Below are 12,835 nucleotides of genomic sequence, written 5' to 3'. Positions count from 1 at the left end.
ATCACCAGTTAAGTATTGTCAGGCCCACATCCACCGTGATGGATATTTTCAGTGCCTTGCAAACCTTCACTTGCTTAGCAGTATTGAGCTTTCCAAAATCACCTCCATACCTCAGCATAAGTGTGTAGGCATCAGCCTTTCAAGTCACATCAAACTAACCCACCACCCACCTCTTTCAATGCCAAAGTTATTACCTGAACTTGGGAGTTCTGGGTCATAGTCATCGTTTACCCCTCTACAATACATTACAGTGCTATGGCCAAATGTGGCAACTTCATTTCTTGGTGACTCACATGTTCGAGAAGTAAACTTCCACCAACTTAATTCAGCCAATCAATCCAAACTATTATGACAAACTAGATGACTACATGGGCACATGTGTTCCAACACAGGATCAAGGAGATAAAGTACTCGGATAGCTAATATAGACCCAAGGTTTCTTACCTCACAACCATTTGTAAAAAAAAAAATTGTTAAAAAATAAGGCCCGCTACAAAAGAAAGTGGATATTAGCAAAGTGGATAAGAGTAAATATACCAACTGTGAATAGACAATGCATGAGTTATTTGGAGCCATGAAAATATGGTGTTTATAATAAACGAGGAAACAAATATACCAAGAATCCATGCCATTTGTTACGTATGTGCCATACCAACACATTCATTCCAGCTGGGTAGCCACACCACAATGGAATACAAATTAACTGCCATTAGTGGCTGCTACGGTAGTTAGAGCTCCTTCAAGCTTACCATTTGCATCTCATACCTTTTTTTGCCTCCGATTATCTCCCTCGTGTAGCATAGTGAAGTGATTTTCATTTAACAAATCATAATCTTTATCTATCTAATGGGTGTAGTATATAAAACTGAAAACACCCAATGTCTATCCTGAAAACACTGACCTCATAAGGTCGAAGATGCCAACAATGAGATGCCAGTATACATGCACCAAGAAACATCCTTGGTGCATGCAAAATCATCTTTTTAAAAATACAAAAAACATTTTTGTAGGGGGCAAGCTCCACTGCACCTTCACACCCCCTAATTATATATACTTACTATGTGATTGCATAAACATGGGCATATTCCCCAACCTCCAGGAACTGTGTGATCTCACACATTTGACAGCTATATGTTTAGTCGACCTTATGCATACAATTGATGAAATCACCAGATGGATACTGAGAATAATTCTAGGACAGAATAAAAACTAACAACAGAAATAAGCCAAAGTACAAATGCAGAGCATACTTACAGTTTGATGAGAAAAGCATTTCTGTCACTCTCACTAATAAGACCAAAAAGAAATGTTTTTGCCCATACTGTACTCAGTGTCTGATGTAATTCTTAATATTTCATCTGATTACATTAGTGAAGCAGAATGGTAAAGAAAACACTTGAGTGACTGTTGACTAAATTTTCCTCAGTATAATACACATTTCTCTTGAAAACAACTCAAAAACAACAACAAAGAAATATACCTTCCATATGGTTTACACAAGTTAAATAGGAACGTTAGAAACTGTCTCTAAGAGCACCTAAATTAACTTAACTTGCTTAAAAGCCATAACAACAAAAAGATTACTGATTCAAATTAATTATAAAATAACAAATGTACACCTCTATCTTTGTTAGTAACAGTTAAAGTGTGCTGAAACTGTAGTTTAATTCCAGTCATAAGTAACAAATTACTGATATAATCATTTACGAATACTTATAAACTTGCTATTTCTGTTTGCCAGGTTCATCTAAAAGTACAACAAATATTAACAACTTCCAGTATACTTAATTATTTTACCAGCAATACTTAATTGTGGTGGGACAATGAACTCAAGCACTTAGTTTCATTGAAATCTCTTGTCCTGAACAAAAAAAAAAATTATAAAAGGGGCTGTCATCCTTCTTTTAGTTTTCATGCTGCATAAGTGACTGACTGTACTGGCTTCCATGTGCAACCTTTTTTCCCCATATATTACAGATGTGTGTGCATTTACCATCTTAAAAGCTTTGCTACTTGGTATGATCTAATATATGGTCAAACTGTGATCTCAAAGATGTAATGCTAGTTTAAATAAAAAAGGAAAAGCTTATTTACTGTATTTATATGCTGCATCACTAAAGTGTACTTTGGCCTTTATTGTTAATATAAAATAATGAACTCTGTGGCAATAGTTCATAGGTTCATAGGTGTGTACAAGGCTAATGGCCTTGGAGCCTTTACAAGCCTAGCCCATAATAGAAGTGTCCTGGCATTGTGTTGCCCGACATTAGTTCTCAGTGCTTCTATCAAGTAGAGCCATTGGAGTGATCCCCAGGGTAAACTTTCTATTACTCATGCACTCATGAACATTTCTGTTGAAGAGGAACAGTAAGGTGCTCTGCTTGACATGTATGGGAAGTCTATTCCACAGCATGGGCAGTCTCTGGGTGAGGAACCTGTCTCTCCAACATGTTATGTTGATTGTGGTAATGTCGTCTCTGGACTGTGTGGTGCGGAGGCATTGGGATTTCTTTAGATGTAGCATTTTTAACAGAGCTGGGTCAGACTTGGCTTTGTAAGTCAAGCAGACATTGCCTCTAAGTAGGCGATATGAGACAGAGAATAGCTGGAGTCTATTGTCTGTCTGTGTAGGACATGTGTTTAATACCCAAGATCCTCTTTGTGAGATATTTCTGTGGCTTCTCAAGCTGTTAGGTGACTACTGAGGCTACTTTCGCACTGTGTGTTCTATCTGTAAGCCAATTTGCAACCCACCTAGTGATATAAGGGTTGATGCCTAGTTTGGTGAGTTTATCAATAATTCCCGAGTGAGGAATAGTATCAAAGGCCTTGACTAGATTGAGGTAGGCTGTATGCACTGCTTTACCTTCATCCACTGCCTGGTGACTGACTCAAAGAAGTCAAACAAAATGGGCATGCATGAGCTCCCTTTCACAAAGTCAAACTGTGTGGGGTCTAGAGTTTGGAGATTTCCTATATCTTTGTTAATCAGATCCATGATGATGCGCTCCATAGCTTTACATTATCAGACTCATCAGGCTAATGGGGAGATAATTCCCAGGATCTGTAGTTGCTCCCCCTTTATGGGCAGGGATGACTGCAGCAGTGTGCCATTTGATAGTGATATAGCCTGAGGTAAAGCTGTGACTGAACAGGGCACACAGATGTGGTGGCAGTTCGTTTTGTAGTTCATGTAGAACACAGCCAAGGATATTATTGGGTCCCATGTATTCTTGGCCTTGAAAAATACAGCTTTAATCTGTGCTGCACTAATGCTGGGTGTCTGGCATTTTTCCGGTATTTTGATTGGTCCTTTAGGGGGGAGAGAGGGGTAAAGTTGGCACTGAATCTGTCAGTCAGTATGTTGGCAATATCTGTTGGCTCAGTATAGGAGGTACCATTATGCAGTAACTCAGAGCAAATCTGCGTATTGCCATGGAGGTTCTTGACCTAACTATAGAAGGCTTTGTGATTGTTTTTAGTGCCTGCCACAATTCTGCCTTCATAGCTGGCTTTGGAGGATTTGATGAGGGATCTCAACTATTTGTTGAGGCTAATAAGGGAGTTTTTCCAGTCTTGAGACTTTACCTTTTTCTGCAACAGTTTCCTCCTTCTGTTGTAGAGTTTATTAATGGCAGGGGACCACCAGATTGGCTTCCTTTTTTTGGAGGAGTGCGTCTTGGTTCTGCTGGGTATGGCTAGTTCCATGGATTTATGTACATGTTCGTACAGTGCATTGGTGTATGACTCAGCAATCATGCAGCTATTTTCCATTGGCATGGGTGCCGTGAAGTTAGCCACCTCTGTTTTGAGGAGCCCAAAGTCAGCTTTGAAGAAGTTTTTCAAGGTGGTTACCTTTGCGGGAGGTGTGTGGGTGAGATGTGGATTTCCATGGTGATTAGTTTATGGTCAGATCTGACCAGGGAGGGATTAACTATTGGTGTAGAGCAATGGTCACATTGTTAGTAATAACCAGGTCAAGGATATTATTTCCTCTAGTGGGGGTCAGAATGAGGTGGTCCAGGGCATTGGAATCAATGAATTCCAGGAAGCGTTGGGCAGATGTATCTGTGCCTGAGTAGTTTTCCCAGTTGATGGAGGGGTATTTGAAGTCTCCTAGTATGAGAGTGTTGGGTTGTACCTTGATAGATTCCAGGGTGCTTAGGAACATGGAGTGAGAGTCTAGGGACATGGTTGGGGACCTACAGCAGGCTATGACCTGGATTGCCATCTTACCCAGTGTTAGTTATACCTGAAGTATCTCAGATGCGTTATGCTGGGCTACTAGTCTGGAGGTCTGCTTATGGCTATGGAGACACCACCACCTTTGGTGCTTTGGTCCATGTTTCGAGGCTGAAAGGTGTGGAATGAGTTATAGCTTGGTAGTACAGGGGTGCTTTCTGCCACTTTAAACCAGGTCTTTGCTACAGTACAAATGTCAATGTTCTCCATTTTGAGGAGTGCTTTGAGTGAGTGCATCTTGAGATTTAGACTTCTAGTGTTGAGCAGCATGTTATGTTGGTAATTTGGTCTTTGTAACACCGCCTAACAAAGTGGTGAAGATTCCTTTCTAAATATCTAAAAGTGTTCACAGAATCATTTTCTAATATACTGTTCACCTTATTTCCAGGTTTTACTGGTGTTATGAAACATGTGCACAGGCAGAAGAGTAATCATTAGTTTCTGATAATTTTTTATTTTTTTTATGACAGCATTACTGTCTCAAATATTTGAACTAATGCTACTGAAAAAATTACTTTATGGGTAAGAACAGATAAATGTCAGTCTTGTACTTCTGTTCTGCAAAATTGAATAATTGTGCTCTATACTACATGAATTAATTGCAAAAACAAGTGCATCTTTTTCACAGCAGCTGATTTCTTTCTATGTGACATAAAGTAATACACTGACTACATTAACAAATGTATGCAATTAGTATATTAAATAACCAAGAATTAATGAATGCTAAAACTCACTTAATGACTGCAGAGTATGTGTTTGAGTTTTATGAGAACACTCAGCTCAGTGCTGTAGGAATGAAGTTTCACTCAGATAAAGGATTCTTTCTTTTTGCACAACCACCAGTGCTGCATTTGAGTATGTCAGCATCCTTCTTTTCTAATTGTGATCATGTACATACCGCATTCTCCCAGAAGAATGTTGATTCCATCACCAGTCACAAGGATGCCATGCCTTTTTGCATTGCCTTTTGCTTCACCATCATCAATCTCTACTGCAGAACATTTTATCCAGTCCGAATATACATTGTCAAACCCTTTCCTCATTTACTGCGTCTGCCCAGTCTGTAGAACATGGAATCACCATTTTCCAGTCACTATAGACCCAACCATCTTTTTGCTACTTTGTGTCTATGCCTCCTCCTACTATTATAATAAAACAGAGTATACAGGATAAGTCCAGATAAAATCACTAACTAGCAGATTTTGGAGACTCTCTCTCTCTCTCTGATACCCTACCTGTGGGACGAATAAAGATGCCTTGTTGAAGTTTCAAGTAGTTTATTTAGTTAAGTAGGTAGATGGAAGAGTGCTGTTGTTTCAATATTTAATTAATACATACATATATACAGATCTACAACACACACACATACACACACACACATATAAATATATATATATATATATATATATATATATATATATATATATATACAAATATTTTGGGGGGCCATGGGTATGTGAACACACATATACACACAGTGTGCCTGGGTCTTATGTATGTAAATATAGGATAAACAGATGAAGAAGCCCATTTGGACTTCCCTGATTGCTCAAAAATTACAATTCAATTAGATTTAAAATACAACATGCAATTTTATTTCACACAGACATCCCTCTGTAAAAATGTACCTCTTCCACGGTATCAATCCAGCTATCTGGAATATTGTAAATAATTCTATGTCATTTGTGAATAATAATATGATTTATACAGAACTGCATGCTATGTACTGCTTCAAGAATGTAACCACAACATATTCTCCTGGAACACAAAAGATTAACTTGTAACACTTAAGAATAGTTGAGGTTAATTTACTTTACAGCTGGGCAATAAGCAAGAGATATTATCTCTCAGTTTTAATGCAGCAAGGAGACAGGATTGTCTAGAACTAGGGTGCCTTCTGCATTGTTCTGTAAGTGTTTTATTGTTTTATGTCTTCTAGCAACTGCAAACATTTGAAGGCTATGTATTTTTCACAAGGAGATGTCAAATGCTACAATGGGGTGTTTAGCTTGGGAACTTAAGTAAGGTGACAAAACGTGATGTCACCCAAGCTAACCCAGCAGTAATATTTGATATTAATTTAAGTACTCTCTCGGAGAGAGACTGGGCCTTTTGTATTTTGTCTTGGACCAAGCAAGAGCATCCACTCATCATCACTGTCTGCACTTGCATTGCTCTGTAAGTATTTTTTTTTAGGGCATAGTAACTCTTTTAGATATGGTTATGAATATAGTAAAGATTATTTTAGATATTTTCTGTATATTTGAAACTGTTCTGCATGGTTTTAAATACTTCATGTGATTCTGAAATATGATGTAAATGTGTTGATTTACTGAGTATTGTCTTGTTCTTTTATCATTTATTATTATATTTAAACCTATCTTTGTGGCTGATATTTATGAGACATATTTAAGCTCTTAGCGTACTTTCATATGTATCTGGTGACACTGTACATGCCACTCCTAAATAGCCTTGCATGTCTTGGTCATACTGCCATTTGAATTAATAATAGCATTACATAGTAGGATTGGACACCCTTTGTAATGGCTTTATACTTGCTGATAAATAGGAGTTCTGATGCCAGTGATAACTACCTTATAGTTTGGGCAGGATGGGGCATAGCTAGTAAACCTGTGCCAGCCTTCTCCAGGTGTGTGTGTGTGTGTGTGTGTTGTGTGTGAGCTACTTGGGCAGGGACACAATGTGTGTGAGCTACTTGGGCAGGGACACAAAGTACTGGTTGGACAGAGAGAGTGTTAGAGGACTTGGCATGGAACCCTGGCTAAGGTCTCAACTCTGTAGCTGTGCCAGTGGGGAGTCTTATTGGGGATCTGGGGAAAAGAGGTAGAAAGCAATCCCAGACTGAATTGCACTTTACTGTGTGTACTTGTCATCCTCCCATTGTGTACGTCCTCCACTATTGCCAGTGGTGAGGATTGAGGCTCCTCGATTACTGGGCCAGTACAGGGCATCACATATTAATTGGTGGACAGTGGTGGGATAGCCACATAACATATTAATTGGTTGACAGTGGTGAGATAGCCACATCACATATTAACTGGCTTGTAGTAGTGTGGATATTGAATTCCTGTAGCCAGTGTACAGTGGTCACTGCAGGTGTTTGTACTCTTGGTCAGCCATGCAGTGAACATTCAGAGTTTTACAACTATTTTATTTTTTTGTTAGTTTAATTAGTAAGGGAGAACAGGCAAGCAGGTTAGCAGAAGAGTATGGCAAGCTGACAAACAGTCAGTTGGCCAAGATGTGCCAGGCTAAAAGACTGGTGCATGCCAACCTGACTAAGGGAGAAATGATTGTAGCTTTGGGCACAGCTGCATCACAGACCAGCCATGAGGAGAACAACCAGGCTGGCCTTGGAGATGTACAATTCTTAGAAAATGGACAGCTCAATCTTTCCACAGAGGACTTAAAAATCCATCTGGAGTTAGAGACTTGAGCTGGAAGCCAACTGTTTGGAAATAGAAGCAGCAGAGAGACTGAGATGTCTAGAGGCTGAGGAAAATGAGAAATTGCGATGTCTAGAGGCTGAGGAGAAGGAGAGGCAGAGACAACATGTAAAGGAGATGCTGACTTTTTGCCAGAGTCATGGAGGTAATGGGGAAGGGAGTAACCAAACCCAAGAAGCAACAAAGGTCAGTAAAGTTCTTCCACAATTTACAGAGGGGGATAATTTTGATAGTTTCATTCATATGTTTGAGAGGGTATGTAAACAGTATAATGTTGACCAAGGGCTCTGGGTATGGATGTTCTTCATCTCACATTGCTGCAGTCCCTACACTTGGGGTAGTCCGCTGTCCTCGGTTGGCCCGAATATCAAAGTATAAGGCTGACGTCGGTCAAGGCGCATTAGACTGACATCAGGACGTCAGGGTACAAATGCGCATGACCGACGTCATATCCTCAGTCTTTTTTGCCACATGGTCCGATGCAGAAGCAGCGTTGCAAGTGCCGTTCGGCGTTCTGAAATTTTTCGAGTTCGGAGTTTCAGACCGAGTCAAAGTTGGCTAAGTACCCCGTTGGGGAATATTTTGATTTTTTCTTGCCTCAGTGGTTTACCGGATGTCAGAAAAAGTGAATAACTGTATTTCTTGTGGGAAACAGATACCGCATAGAGATTATCATACCTTGTGTATTCCTTGTTTAGGGCCTGAGCACGACGTTGTTGGGTGTCGCTTTTGTGCTAGATTCAATAAGCGCACTATTAAGAGAAGGTTGGATTGTGCCAGGTTAGTTTTTGGGAAGCGGTGCAATTACACTATGCCGTCGGATGCTCCGGCGTCCACTTCTTCAAAGAAGTGCAAGGATAAAGCAGCTAAGGCCAGGGTAGACGAGTCGTCCGTACCGGACGCCGGTTCTTTAGAGGTATCGGTGGAGCCGGTGGTTCCACCGGAGGTTTCTCTGGAGGCCCAGGGGGAGCCCTTGTTATTGCAGGATGTGGCCTCTCAGGAGGCAAGTCAGGCTGAAGGGGCTTCTCAGGTTACTGTACTCCCCTCCCTTCCTAGGGTGGTTAGGCCTTCTGTTTCCAAGGCTTCTCCCAGAGGCAGGCCAGGTTTAGCTTCAGTTGGTGTCACTCCTAGTTCTTCAGGATCTGTGCCCAAGAAGCATATGCTTAAAATGGCAGAAGATTTGATTACCTTAATTAGAGGTTCTTTGCCCCCTCCTGATAAGAGACCTAGGGTGGAACCTGAGTTGGGGAGTTTTGAGCAGGCTTCAGATGTTTCAGAGTCTTCGGCTGAAGACTTGCAGGAGTATTTCCCTTATTCTGATTCTGATGTGGATGATTCTACTCCTTCTGCTTCTCCTCCTGAGGATTTTTCTTTTTCAGAGACCCTCCATTCCATGAGGGAGCATTTTAAGTGGGAAGGTCAGGATTTCTCTGATTCCAGGAAAAGGCTTAGGGAATTTCTGTTTTTACCCCAGCATAGGCCTTTGGCTATACCTCCTGTTCTGGATGTTGTGGAGGATGTGTTTGCAGAGGCTTCTCTTAATCCTGATTCCCTGCCTCCTGCTCCTGTTAAACCGGATAGGTATCATAGGGTGCCTGAAGCTCATAAGTTTCTTTTTAAGAGTCCTAGGGCGGACCCAGAAACTGTTAGTCAGGGGCCTAAGGGTGTTAAGGCTTCTGTTGTTAAAAATCCGGTTCCTTCAGATAAAGAGGCTAGGGCTTTGGATAGATGGGGAAAGAAAGTTTATACGTCTTCCACCCTAGCTATGAGGGCTCTAAATTGCCAGTTTCACATGTTAAAATACCAAAACTATCTACTGTCTCAATTGAAGTCTAAGGTAGATGCTCTGGCGGAAGGTATTGACTGTAAAGAGTTACAGGATTTGGTGCATGTCTCTGAACAAGTGGGTAAGCATTCTTTGCAATGTGGTTTTGATGCTGTACAGGCCTCGTCTAGGGTGGCTGCCACAGGGTCAGTTCTTCGCAGGCACGCCTGGCTGAGGGATCAGAATTTATCTGACCATGTTAAGACAAGGATTTTGGATGCTCCTTTACAATCTGATGTGTTATTTGGGTCACCTGTTGAGGAGACAAGGCTAAGTCTATGCAGGCTGTTAAAGATTTTTTGCAGGTTCAGCCTCCGAAGTTTAGCAGAAATTGGCCTACTAAGGGGTGGACATATCCTTCTTATGATTCCCAGTCTAGGGGCAGGTCTAGACGGGGTAGGGGCAGAGCTCAGGGCTCTTTCAGGCCTAGAACAGGGAGTTCACCTGCACAGTCTTCGGGTGAGAGCAGGGGTCAGTCCTTTCGTAAACAGACCCAATGACCTACCTTTTCAGCTGCCAGAGTCTTCTCGACTAGCAGCACCTTTGGGAGGAAGGTTGGCACTTTTCAAAGAAAATTGGAGTTTAATTACCCAAGACAGATGGGTATTGGATATCATTCACCAAGGTTACAGGTTTTATTTCCATACCTTGCCTCCTTTCAAAGGCATGCCAGACGTTCCTCCTCAGCAAAGAATAGAGGCTCACAAACAGATTTCTCTGCTACTCCAAATAGGAGCCATTCAGCCGGTTCCTCTGTCAGAAGTGGGCCTAGGATTTTATTCTCGCCTGTTCCTAGTACCAAAGAAGGGGAACACGTGGAAACCAATTTTGGATTTATCTATCCTCAACACTTATCTGGACATTCCCAAGTTCAAAATGTTGACGTTACAACAGCTTTTACCTCTGCTGGGCAAAGATCATTGGATGGTGACTCTGGATCTCAAGGAGGCTTACCTTCATGTTCCTATCAGGCTAAGTTGCAGGAAATATCTACATTTCCGGGCTGGGACTTCTCATTATCAGTTCTCTGCATTGCCCTTTGGCTTATCTACTGCGCCCAGAGTATTCACGAAGGTTCTGGCTCCAGTGATAGCTTTCTTCAGACTAAGAGGAATACAGATCTATCCTTATTTGGACGATTGTCTGATTCTGGCTCAAGGAAAAGAAGAGCTTCTTCATCATCTACACTTTGTGATAGCAGTGCTAAGATGCCTAGGGTATTCTGTGAACGAAATAAAGTCCAGTCTAGTACCCTCTCAGGACATGTGCTTTCTGGGTGTGAGACTGAATACAGCATCCCAGATGGCCTTTTTTACCCCGGACAAACAAAAGAATCTTTCACTTTACTTCCATCAATTGTCTCATCAGTCCAGGCTGACTGCAAGGACAGTCCTTCAAGCCTTGGGGTTCATGGCATCTTGTATTCTGGTGCTTCCCAATGCCAAACTGCATATGAGGAAGCTACAATGGTATCTCAAAAATGTATGGACACAGCACTGCCAAGATTTGGACACTGTCATTCAGATTATACCTTGCATTCAAAAGGAATTTTTGTGGTGGGCTCAGGAATGTCACCTAAACAAGGGACTCTCTGTGACCCGGCCAGAGGCGAGTCAGATTCTAACGACAGATGCCTCAGACAAAGCTTGGGGAGCTCATCTAAATGGAAAGTGGATACAAGACACGTGGCCTGCCAGACTTCTACATCTACATATCAACCTGAAGGAGATGTTAGCAGTCCAATTTGCATTAATAGCTTTCAAGGATTTACTTCTTCCAGGGCAGGTGTTGATTCTAACAGACAACACAACTGTCATGTGGTACATCAACAAGCAAGGGGGAACACATTCTTATCCTCTGTGCAGACAGGCAATGATTTTGTGGGAGACTGCTCTCAGTTTACAGCTAAATCTTCAGGCAAGGTTTCTGCCGAGCACAGAACTCCTTAGCAGATGTGTTGAGCAGACAAATTATGGATCCCCACGAGTGGAAATTGGATCCTCATGTATTTCAGAAATTGACAGTGTCATGGGGAACTCCAGACATAGATCTGTTCGCTTCTCCACTAAACTACCAGCTGCCAAAGTTTTGCACAAAAAGTTTTCATCCCACAGCTTGGAAAGTGGATGCTCTTTCATTCAATTGGAGCAATCTTCATGTGTATGCCTTTCCACCTCTGCCTCTCCTCCCAAAGGTACTTCTGAAGGTCAGACAGGACAAGCCAAAGATGATTTTAATAGCTCCAGATTGGCCTCGACAGCATTGGTACCCACTACTGAGAAGTCTGGTATGGGAGCCTCCATGGCCTTTACCTTCGATTCCACACCTGCTGACTCAGGAGAACAGTCATTTACTCAATGTCAAACTTCACTCTCTTCACCTGACAGCCTGGCATATTCTGTTTTAAACCCTGGAGGGTTTCAGCTTCCACAGCAAGTTTTGAATGTTATTTTGGAAGCCAGAAGGCCTAGTACAAGGAAAGTGTACGCAGATAAATGGAAGAGATTTTTATTTTGGAGTGCAGCAAAAGCATTTGATGTTTCTAAGCCTAATTTAAGTGTGGCTCTTCAATATCTTACTGAGTTATTGGACAAAGGTTTGTCCTTCTCTTCTATTAAGATTCATGCTGCAGCAATTTCTGCTCACTATGATTGTGACCCACCATTGTTTTCTCATCCTTTGTTTAAGCAATTCCTTAGAGGGGCAAAGAATATAAGACCCCCACGGAGAGCTCCTACTCCTGCTTGGGATCTCAATTTTGTGTTGGAGAAACTCACTCTACAACCTTTTGAGCCTGCAGCTACTGCTGAGTTGAAATATTTATCATGGAAGACTGCTTTTTTGTTAGCCATTACCTCTGCGAGAAGGGTTTCTGAATTGCAGGCCCTTATGGCAGTTGAGCCTTTCTTAATTTTCCATAAGGATAGGGTATCTTTACGTACTAATCCTTCCTTTATGCCTAAAGTGGTTTCTAGTGTGTCTTTAAACCAAACTATTCATTTGCCTACCTTTTATGCAAACCCCCAAAATAAAGGGGAAAAGATTTTGCACACTTTGGATATACACAGGCAGTTGCGATATTATTTGAGCAGAACTAAAGGGTTCAGGCAGTCTCAGCAGTTATTTGTTTCTTTTGCTTTGAGTTCTCAGGGCAAGCCTGTGTCAAAATAAACTATTTCTAAGTGGATTGGGTTTTGCATTGCTTTCTGTTATTCCCATCATGGCAAGGAGGTTCCAGCTGGGATTAGGCCTCATTCCACTAGGGCTACTGCCACTTCAACAGCTTTTTTAAGGGGGGGTG

At 41.5% G+C, this 12,835-nt stretch overlaps 1 protein-coding gene across 1 annotated transcript in view; it reads right to left on the bottom strand.

The window, feature by feature from the left end:
• LOC122811200 (EF-hand calcium-binding domain-containing protein 4B-like) overlaps window positions 1–12,835 on the bottom strand; it is a 1,881,211-nt gene that overhangs the window by 1,361,955 nt on the left and 506,421 nt on the right. The gene's annotated exons all lie outside the window — the stretch shown is intronic.

This window comes from Protopterus annectens, chromosome 9.part0, assembly GCF_019279795.1.
Source record: "Protopterus annectens isolate FY-2018-M chromosome 9.part0, PAN1.0, whole genome shotgun sequence".
Taxonomy (NCBI): Eukaryota; Metazoa; Chordata; order Ceratodontiformes; family Protopteridae; genus Protopterus; species Protopterus annectens.
This window is presented reverse-complemented; position numbering and strand designations above follow the sequence as displayed.